At 51.1% G+C, this 11143-nt stretch overlaps 1 non-coding gene across 1 annotated transcript; it reads right to left on the bottom strand.

The window, feature by feature from the left end:
* Nucleotides 1-10824: 10824 nt before the first annotated feature.
* Nucleotides 10825-10918, bottom strand: TRNAI-UAU. The gene is made up of 2 exons: nt 10881-10918; nt 10825-10860 (listed from the first exon to the last, which is right to left on the bottom strand). It is a non-coding gene; the product is annotated as a tRNA-Ile (tRNA).
* Nucleotides 10919-11143: the final 225 nt, after the last annotated feature.

The following is an 11143-nucleotide window of genomic DNA, read 5'->3' as shown; positions in this document are numbered from 1 at the left end:
TACCTGGGGCAACAGCACACTGTCTGCCCACACCTGACTCCCTGCCATCCCCACTGGGGCCTGAAAAGCTTTGCTTGTGTTTGGATTCTGCAAAGCAGAGGAGCAGGTGAGGTTTTCCTTGCAAGCTGTGTGTGTGTTTGTGTGTGTGAATCTTTGGCCAGGTCTGCACTACAAGGTTACTTCAGCATCATTATATTGCTCAGATGTGTGAAAAACACACAACGCTCCCTCGGTCAGCAGCTTGTGGCTGGTGCACACACTGCAATACCACGTCTGGTGACAAAATTGCCCTGTTTTGGTGACAAAATAAAACTACCTCGACGAGAGGCCTAGTGCTTTTTGCAGCAAACTTAAAGTGACAAATTGTCAGTGTAAATGCTGCTGGTCATTATATCACCATAACTGGCCTCCACCAGTATCCCATAATGCCCGCCGTGAACTCGCCTGCCCTGCATTCCTGCTACAGAGGCTGGGCCCCTCCCCTTTCATAGCTCCAGAAAGTTCTGACAGCTGAGCCACTATCTATACCGGGATTAGGTTGATAGAACTGCATTGCCAGCCTAAGTAATGTAATTACACCAACCTAATTTTGTAGTGTAGACCTGTCCAAAGAATCACACACACACCTTGGGAGCAAAACTTCATCTGCTCCTCTGCTTTATAGAATACAAACACGAACAACACTTCTCAGGGCCCAGTGGGGATTGGCAGAGAGTCAGGAGTGGGCCATCTTTATCCCAGGAGAGATGGACTCTAAGGGTACGTCTCCATTGCAATGTAAACCCAGGTGTGGCACGCTGTGCTCAGAGCAGGACCTGGAAGCCCCATATTCACCACTCTCATATAATGATGACATGGTTTGTTCAAAGTCTGCCTGGTGACATATCATTTCAAAAGTCTTGATCTGTTCAACATTAATATTGTGTTGGATTGTGTGTGCTCACATTGGTTGGGAAGTTATGAAGTTTTGCTCTGTGTGTGTTACTGAGATATGTTATGAGGTTGAGAAATGCCCCCCACCAGCCTTTCAGGTGCGACAAGGGAGGAGCCAGACTCGCTGCTGGCCCGTTGAAGGGATCCACACTCCCAAGGACTAGCCCAGGAACCGTGTACAATGCAGGCTTCTCCGAGATAGCACAGAGACAAGGGACACTGCTTGAGTCACATGGTAACAAAGGAGCTTCCTAGCAAGTTGGAAGAAACTATGAAAGAGGGGAAGAGACATCATGACTTGGCCTCTCTCCCCCACAACTCAGCAGCTGGAAACACACCTGGAGGACAAAGACTGAACTGAACTGACTCAGAAATCAGAAGAGAATAATAACAATAATACTTGCAAACCAAAGTCCCCAAACAGACTAGTATTGGTTTTTCAGCAGAAAATTTTCAGTTTGGGGAATTTTGTTTTCTCAGTCAGACCTTGCCAAGGGAAGCAGGGAGAAAATGTTGGAGTTGCCTCCTTCAGAACAGCTTGGCCTAGACACTAGCTCTGGTTCACTGCTCTGGCCTTGCTCGGGTTGAGGGTATTTTAATAATTTGGGCAGGTCCCAGGGTGTTTGGGGGAGAAGATGAGGATGTTCCCTTTTGAGATAAAAACTAAGAAATACAGCACTAGAGAATTTCTTTTTTAAAGAAATCTGGGATTTAGACATTTTATTTAAAGCAAGGGAGTTCTGAGTTTCTGAGAAGGTTTTTGTTTGCAAGAAGCAACATTGTTTGATCTGTCATTGTACCAAAGGGGGAGATGGTTGTCTACAAAGGAGGGGTGAAAACTAAATGCATCCAATGAGGATGGGCTTCGAACCTATGCGTGTAGAGCACAATGGATTAGCAGTCCATCACCTTAACCACTCGGCCACCTCATCTGAGTTGTTAGAAAATGGACAGGAGGAGAAATCTAAGGCCAGCAGAGCTAGGGACAATAAGGAGTTTTTAAATACTAAGTGGAAGCAGGGGCTGAATGAGCTCCCCCCTCACATCTAGTGAGGAGCTGGGGGAAAGACTTCAGGAACAGACCGTGTTTGCACAGACACACCTACTCTGCCTAGCTATGCAGCATGATGGGGCCACTTTCCCAAAATGACCAGTTTCGGTTCGTGGTGGGTTACAAATCACTTTAGGAGTGAATAGAATGAAATGTTATTATCCTTCCTGCATGAGTGAAGGGCAGCAGAACATACCTAGTCCGTCCTGATGGAGGGGTAGGTGGGTGAGGAAGAGCTTTTATTGGACTGCATAGAAGTGATTGAGAACATCACCCTAAACCAGTGGTCCCCAAACATTTCACACTGTGCCCTCTTAGCCATGGTTGTGGCCCCACGGAAGCCGCGGTTGAGAACCAAGGCTGGGAATCAAGTATCAGAGGGGTAGCCGTGTTAGTCTGGATCTGTAAAAGCAACAAAGAATCCTGTGGCACCTTATAGACTAACAGACGTTTTGCAGCATGAGCTTTCGTGGGTGAATACCCACTTCTTCAGATGCAAGTTGCATCTGAAGAAGTGGGTATTCACCCACGAAAGCTCATGCTGCAAAACGTCTGTTAGTCTATAAGGTGCCACAGGATTCTTTGTTGCTTTTTCAAGGCTGGGAATGTGGCTGTTGCTTGCTGGGGAGAGGGGTGCAGACAGGGGTAAGGGGGTCGAGGCCGAGCTGGGAGCCAGAGGCCCAGGCTGAGGGTGGGGTTGGGGAAGAGCTGGGGCAGAGTGGGGCTGAGTGCTGCTCCCTCCATGGGGGCTGGCTCAGGCCCTGAGGTGCCCCCATGAAGGTTCCTCTGTGTCCCCTAGGAGTCATGCCCCACATTTTGGGAACCACTGAACCCTACTCGCTAAACAGGGGCTAGTGATGCCAAAGCCCAGGGAAAGGGAGAACAAGTGCGGGGCCCCCAGCACTGGAGCCATGTGAAGGGGCTGCAGGAGAGGGGCAATGGCTGGTGGCACAGGGAGTTAAGGGCAAAGGGGGCACAGGAGGGGGCAGGAGTTAGGGGTGAAGGAGGCGCAAGGGTTGGGAGTGCAGGAGCTAGCTGTAAAGGGGGAGTGGGGATCGTCCAGGGGCAATGGGGAATTGCCAAAGTACAAGCTTTGCCCAGGGCACCATTTTCCCTAATGCTGGTCTGAGCAAACAACTGGAAATGACCCTTCAGTGAGACCAGAACCATAGTGTAGAAAAGCCTCTTTGTTCAGAGGTGGTGGCTGAGGGCTTAGGGAGATGGGTTAACAGGCGTCTTTCTGTGGAGGTTTGATTCTTGCCTGCTAGGCAAGGCTGGTGTGTGGTGTCTCCATGGCTGTACTTTCAGTGTCTGATCACCCACAAGGAGCCAAGTCTAGACATATTCAGAGGCTCTATGCCAGGGTTTCTCAAACTTCCTTTCACTGCAACCCCCTTCTGCCCAAAAAAAAAAAAACTTACTACATGGCCCTGGAAAGAGGGACCAAGCCACTGCGCAGAGGCAGGGGAGACAAAGCCTGAGCTCTGCCCCAGAGCTTGAATGATTCGGTGCTGGGGCTCAGACTTTTGGCTTCAGCCCCAGTCCCAAACAAGTCTAATGCCAGCCCTGGTGATCCCATTAAAACAGGGTTATGACCCACTTTGGGGTCCTGACCCACAGCTTGAGAACCACTGCTCTATGCTGATGGGAGAGAGTTTTCCTGTGGGTGCAGTTAATCCACTTCCCAAGAGGTGGCAGCTATGTCAGTGGGAGAAGCTATATCGGTGGGTGTGCAAGCTGTGGTGTTTAACACATTTAAGAAGTTTAATCAAACCCCATTTTTAAAACCACTTCTGGTCTGGGAATGGCAAAGGATCTCGAGGAAGATCTGTCCTTCAAAGTCTTGGAGATCATGAGTCTATGGTCATGGGGGTATAGCTTAGTGGTACAGTGCTTGATGGTAGATCAAGTGATCCTTGATTCAAGCCCCAGTGTTCTCTTATAACCTTCTTTCTTTTCTTAAAAAAAAGGAAAACATTTTCATTTCCATTCTCCATTATGTTCAGGAGCTCCACTATACAGGGGTGCTTGATATGGATGTAAACACTCAACATTTCACTGTCCAAATGCATAAAAACCTAGCGAAGCTGTCCATCAGCTGAAATCAGTTCCAATCCTCTAAGTGTCTAGTTTATGTTTTCATCAGTTAAACAAAGGTATCATATGAATGTACATTTGCAGCTCCCTCTTCTCCAGGGGCTATGCTGTGCAGAAGAACAAGAGCCACATCCAGCTGCAGTTGAGAAGTCTGATGACGAAAGAGCCAACACATGTTCTGAGGGCTGGAGAAAAATGCCTTCTACTGAGCTATTGAACGAGCTCAACCTGTTTAGTTTATCAAAAGAAGATTGAAAGGTGACTTCATTGAAGTGTTGAAGGGCCTTAATGGAGAGAAAAGATTGGGTATGAAAGGGTTCTTGAATCTAGCAGAGAAAGGCATAACAAGACTCAATGGCTGGAAGGTGAAAAGAGACAAATTCATATTACAAATAAGACACAAATATTCAACAGCCAGGATGATTCACTACAGGAACAAGCTACCAAGGAAAGTGATGGATTTGCCATCTCCTGATGTCATTTAATGAAGACTAGATGCCTTTATAGAATGTATTTGCCCCCAAAGTAGCTATTGTGTCATATAGGAGGCCTGTGATATGCAGGGGGTCAGATTAGGTGCTCTAATGGTCTCTTCTGGCCATAAAGTTGACTAATTTCTGAAAAACTGAGTGTAGCATTGGGAGCAGCGTCTGATGTTTTCCTGTCTAGCCGGCTTGCTTCCTAGAACGAACGCTCCTTGAGTGGGGTGATCCACAGGGAGTAGCTCAAACCACCAAAGTGCCTGGCCAGGGGCATGACATTAGCACAGCAAGGGAGGGGTGTGGCAGTGACATCACAAAGGCTTTTTGCAGGACCTCAGACTATTGGTCAAAAGTGGTGGGGAGGTGGTGACTTCACAGAGCGATGCTGACATCAGGCAGGCAGGACAGGGGTGAGGGGCCAGGGAAACCTTAGAGACCCCTGTGGCTTTGCTTCAGCAAGTCTCCTTCTCCAGGTCTCTCTTTGAGGACAGAGAGAGTATTCGGGTTCAGGTACGTGAGCGCCAGGAGGAACCTCTTTCGAGTTTTCTCCTTCCCTTTTCCTGATTTTACTAGAAAACAGCCATCCCAGTTTAGAAGGTAAGAGCCTCCTCGAGGTTTGAAACCTGTTCAGTCTGATCCATCTAGTGACAGTTGAATTTTAGGCATGGAAAACACAAACTTAAGGAGGCAGAATTTTATTCCACACCTGGGATTTTGTCCCTTAGAATCACTGGGGACATTAGGGTTTGTCCTTTTGCTTTCACCTTTTCCTCCATCCCTCCTTTCTCTTTGTCTCTTGTGTGGAAGCAGGGAAAGAATTAACAAGGATTTGAAGGGGATCTTAATGCGTGTCAGTCAGTTAGCAAGAGTCAAGCTAATAGTTAGCAAAAGTCAGGCCACACTGTAACCCCAATGACGTGAGACTTGCAGAAGTGAGGATGGTGTGAGGCGAGAGGGAAAGAAACTGTGTAAAAAGTTATTACGACCTTGCAACTTGATAACCAAATATGCAGACTGGTGTCTTCTAGGAGTGAGAAAAACAAGATAGCAGGATGGCTTATGTATAAACAAAATGCAGTTGTTGCTCTTTATTGTCTGTATTATTGCTAGTTATTGTCTGTAACAAAGGTATAAAGGCTTGCTGTAATTGTTTACCAGTTGAGAGACCTGTCCGGGACTGGGGCGACCCTGTGTCCTAGGGCACTCCCTCCCTCCTCCCTCTATTGTAATTACCAGAGAAATAATAAAGTATTTGATTTTGCTGCACCCAAAGAAAAAGCGAGAACTGAGTTTTTCTCCGACACTTGCTTCTTTTGTCCTTTCTCCTGTTCCCCTCCCAAGACCAGGAGGTGTGTGTGTGTGTGTGTGTGTTATGGGGGAGCAGTGTGGTTTTTCCCCGTGTAGCCAGCACCAGACCTGGCACCACCCCCAGCTCTGCCCCTTTCCTGCCACTGCATCCCCATCTCACCTCCTGACCCTGGCTGGGCACCCCCAGCCCCTCATAGCAGGGGGCTGTGCAGGGGGGTCTTCTTGCAACCATGGGTGGGTGCCGTCACCTCTGCCAGAGACCCCCAAGAAACTCACTAGCTTCCTCCACATGAGGGGAGGGGCTCCTACTTTCTGTCTTGGGGGGGAGATTCCGTGATGTCAGAGCCTATGGAGAGAGGGGTTCGAATCACGAGTCTGGAGTGGCAGGGCAACCCCCTCCCCCAGTCAGATTCTGCTAGGGGGCTGGGCTGGGATCTGTAGGGAGGGAGACACAGGAAAAAGCAGCCGCCACTATTGAACCCAGGAGTCCTGGCTCCCAGTCCCCCTGCTATGACCTCTAGACCCACCTCTGCTCCCAGAGCCAGGGATAGAACCCAGAGGTCCCTGGCGCCCAGCCCCCTCCCTGCTCTGACCGCTAGACCCCACTCCCCTTTTAGGCTCGCTGCCTCTTCTATCCACCCAGCCCACCTGTCCATCCCTTTGTTGCAGGTTTCTGGGGTGTCACCCCTGCTCTGCGCTCCCCCAGTGCAGCCCAAGGCCTTTCCTCCCCCCAACCACACATCCTCTCCCCCCTCGTGCTGGATCATCTGCTTGGCCCCCTACCCCCTCTCGGGGCGCGCTGTGCGGCGTGGCTGGGGATTGTGCAATGGCCCAGCACCAGGCAACGCAGAACGTAAACCACAGGCCCTGCCCTGCCCTGCCCCACCGCACTGGAGCTGCCTTCCGAGTACATTGGAGCCCAGCGCCCTGCACCTGTTCCCTCCTGCCCCACAAGAGGGTGAGCTGCAGTCCCCACCACGCTCTGCAGAGGGGAGAAGGGTCAAGCCAACCAGCCCATTTAGGATGGGGGAATCAACACCCTTTTTTCTGCACAGCCACTGACCATCAGCGGGATTCCTCCTCCCTCCTGTGCCTCAGTGCAGCTAAATCTCTGTACCTAGACAGCCGGTCCATCCGCTGCACCCCAGTCCCCCATGCCTGAACCTCCCTGCCAAAGCCCTGCACCTGGCTCCAGACAATTAAGTCTCACGTGTCGCTGGGATCTCAACTTCTTGTGCCCAGAGAGTCTCAACCCCCCTCAGTAGATGACCTGAGTCTGAGAAACACAGTGTCCGTCTTCTTTAAAGAAGTACTTGGAGAGATTTTTCTTGTGTGACCATGTGGCCTAATGGATAAGGCGTCTGACTTCGGATCAGGCGATTGAGGGTGCGAGTCCCTTCGTGGTTGTGCTTGTGCAGTTTTACCTTTGGGCTGAACGTCCTGCTCCCTTCAGGGCTGGAACCTCTTCTTGGCCGCTCAGGCTAATGCTCTGGCTTCAGCTAGAGCCCCAGGAAAGGAGTTGGGGGTTGGGCGTCACAAAGGCTGGGACATGAGCCCCAGGTGCTTCCAGTCTCACCTTTGCCATTCCTGACTTGCCAAAGAAAATGGGCGGCTGCCCGGGCTAGCGTGTGGAGCAGTTCCCTCTTCCAAATGTGCGCCTGTCCCTGTGCTGGAGGGGGGTTGCTACATAGCGCCTTGGGAGCCGGGGTGTTTCTCTGCTTCTCGCCAGCTGGGGAACAGCCTCTTGGGGTAAAATCTCCTGCCCCACTGCAAAAGTGAACACCTGGAGTGGGAACGGTAAGAGGCCCCACCACGGGGGCTGGCCCTGCTTTCCTACCATCTTCTGATGTTGGCCACAGAGCATCAGCAGCCGCCCTGCATGCTGGTCTGTGGGTGGCCTTCAGTGGGTTTTTGGCATGGCAGGGAGCAGGCTGGCTAGGGGTCTTTGTCGCTGTCTGCTGGCCACGCATAGGCATGGTCCTCCCCTCCTCTGAACAGCCAGAGTTAGTCTGTGCTTAGAAAGCAGAGACACAGGAGACTCAAGGCAAAGGGTGAGAAAGATTGAGAAAGGACCTATGAAGGCAGCCCACACTACAGGGACACTGCCTGGTTAAGGGACGTGGAGGCACCAAATTGCCCCAAATTTCCTGGTGCCCTACGCAGCTGTGTACTGCTCCAGCGGCGAACTCGATCCCCCGGCTTGCTGAGCCGGCCAGGAAAGCTGCCCCTGCCCCTGCTCCGCCTCTTCCCCACAGCCCCCCACCCCTGCTCTGCCCCCACCACCCTTTTCCCACCCCTGCTCCACCCCATCCCCGCCCCCCACTCTGTCCCTTCCCCTGAGCTACATCCCGGTGGACTGCAGGAGGGATCAGGCGCCCCCTGCACTCACCGGGCGGTGGGAAGTGGAACGACCTGGCCCCAGCCTGCTCTGCTCCACCAGCTCCCAGCCACGCCACTGGTGAGTGCTGGGGGGCATTTCCCCCCCAAGTTCCAAGGCTGGGAGCAGAGTGCAGCAGGCTGGGGCCGGATCACTCCACTTCCCGCCGCCCCGTGAGTGTGGGGTCGGGCCTGCCCTGCAATTACCGGGTGGCGGGAAGTAGAGTGACCTGGCCCCAGCCCGCTCCGCTCTGCCAGCTCGGGCTGGGGGATGGGGGTGCCGTGTAGGGCACCAAAATGTCTAGGGACAACCCTGAATAGATCATTTTCCCACAGGGACCGATGGCTGTTAGAATAGAGATATTCAGGCTGCCTGTACAGGCCTAGACTTTAAGAACTTAGGTGTATTTTTATCACTTAGCTAGTGACAGGGGTATAAAACAAAGACCCAAAATCCCAGTCTGCCTGTGTCTGGGCCTTCTCTCCCTCGGAGAGTCTGAGCCTTGTTCGTAGGCGAAGACCTTTGGCTAAGCAGCAGGGGCAGCCATAAGCTGGGAAGCGAACGGTCCCATCCTCACCTCCCAAACCCGTCACACTGAACTAAGGTGGGGTTGGGCTTGTTGGTGCCATTAGGCATATCCCTAGATAATTTAGGAGGGTAGAAAACCACAGTATTAATGAAGTCTTTCTGTACTAGGCCTGAATTGAACCAAAGTTATTTTATGCTGGGCTAGGAGTCCCTTCATGTTAAACTCTAGTTGAATTCCCAAGTTAGAAGTGAGAATGGAATGTGTAACTGCTTCTTATCAGTGGAACACGGACAGCAGAAGATAGTAAATAGGGGCCCTACTTGTGTTTAGTTTAGAGGGGAGACAAGGTAATAAATCCAGGAGTAAACCAAGCTAACAGCCTTGAAAAGTTACGAGATAAATTGTTTGCTGTCAAGGATGATTTAATCTGTTTGATGTAATTGTTAACTATACAAAGTGCCTATTATATGGGAGGGGACTAGAAGGGAGAAGGGGGGTAAGTGGGCAATGGGGGGTAATGAGAATGCCTTGTTGAAATCATGTATAAGAAGGGACACACAGCTTGCATCTGTGTGCAGGATCTGAGATTGTAATATCTCCCTGGCACCTCTATTTGGGCTCAAATAAACTTTTTCTGCATTCTCCACCCTGGTGTGATAATTAGTGCGACGCACACCGGGCAACGAACCACTGTTTGCTGCCTCAGGCCTTTTGGGCCGGCAACAGGCTGTTAGGAAGACGATCCTGTCCCGATAGTGCCCATCACCAGATAACGAAACAGATCTTAAGGGAGCATCCGGTCTGGCACGAAATCCCTTCTCAATGGTTGTGGTTGTGAAACCCTCATTTCTGTAGGGTTTATCTTTCTGGCCCCCACTTTTCTATTGTCATCTGTCTGGTTCTCTGATTGTTTCTGGCTGCTGCCAAGTTAATTTTGCTGGGTGTAAGTTAATTAGGGGAGTGGGATGTAATTGGTTAGAGAATTCTGTTACAATAGGTTAGAATTGGTTAGTTACAATGATTGGTTAAGGTCTAGCTGAGAATATTACTGTGTAAACTGGGGTCAGACAGGAAGTGGAAGAGGAAATTGGAATCATGCTAACGGGGGGGGATGGGAATAGAGAACGGGGAACAGGGACACAGACAAGGCTCTGCAGTGTCAGAGCTGGGAAGGGGGACGTGTGGTAAACACTCTGCAGTGTCAGAGCTCATAGACTCATCGACTCTAAGGTCAGAAGGGACCATTATGATCATCTAGTCCGACCTCCTGCACAACGCAGGCCACAGACTCTCACCCACCCACTCCTGTAACAAACCCCTGGCCTATGTCTGAGCTAGCGAAGTCCTCAACTCGTTGTTTAAAGACTTCAAGGTGCAGAAAATCCTCCAGTAAGTGACCCGTGCCCCATGCTGCAGAGGAAGGTGAAAACCCCCCAGGGTCTCTGCCAACCTGCCCTGGAGGAAAATTTCCTTCCTGACCCCAAATATGGCGACCAGCTAAACCCTGAGCATGTGGGCAGGACTCACCCGCCAGCACCCAGGAAAGAATTGTCTGTAGGGTGGTGGGGTAAACGCTCTGCGGTGTCAGAGCTGGGAAGGGGGACACTGGGGATCAGACTCTGTCGGTGTATAGAGATAAGCGCAATTGGTGTGAAGGGCTTTGAAATCTGCTTGCTTGGAAACTAACCCCAGTAACCATCCCTTTGTCTGCGCTTCTGACTTCTGGCCTTTTGCTGCTTGCGTGACAAGAGCCAGGGAAGTGGGCAGGGGAAGGAAAGCCCTCTAACAATGGCTCCTTGCTCCTCTCCCTCCAGGCTCAGGGGTCAAGGATGGGCAGGACTCCAGGCTCTGCTTGAGGGATCCTGGCACAGGGGCTGGGGGGAGGTGGGGGAGAAAGGATTGTAGATTCTGACCTGTGCTCTGGAGAGGAGGCAATAAGTGAAGGGGGCATTTTTGACTCCTCCCCTCCTCAGTGTCCCCTGGGCTGGAATTCTACATTCCACAGGGCCAAATAAGGGGGTGAAGCCATTTGGTTAATGAAAACCAGTGCTCCAGGTGAGGCTTGAACTCACAACCTCAGCATAGCTCCTCTCAGCACTGCCCTATAAGTACTGTGCGCTAACCAATTGCGCCACTGGAGCACCTGTTAATTGTTGTTCTCCCAGTCCCATAGGTTGATATAGGCAAGGAGTGACCCCAAAACATTCTCAGTGGGGTTGAGAGCAGGCAGCGACAAGTGTTGTACTTGGTGGGGTGGATTCTTCTTAAGGGTTCCAGGCACCATTTGACCCTTTTGTTCTTTCCTGTGTAATAACAGAGCTGGTTAAGGCTCAATGGAGAATCTTGCTGCAGACCAACAGAGCTGA

This window comes from Mauremys mutica, unplaced genomic scaffold (assembly GCF_020497125.1).
Source record: "Mauremys mutica isolate MM-2020 ecotype Southern unplaced genomic scaffold, ASM2049712v1 Super-Scaffold_100101, whole genome shotgun sequence".
Taxonomy (NCBI): Eukaryota; Metazoa; Chordata; order Testudines; family Geoemydidae; genus Mauremys; species Mauremys mutica.
The sequence above is the reverse complement of the archived record's forward strand: the minus strand, read 5'-3'. Positions and strand labels throughout refer to the sequence as shown.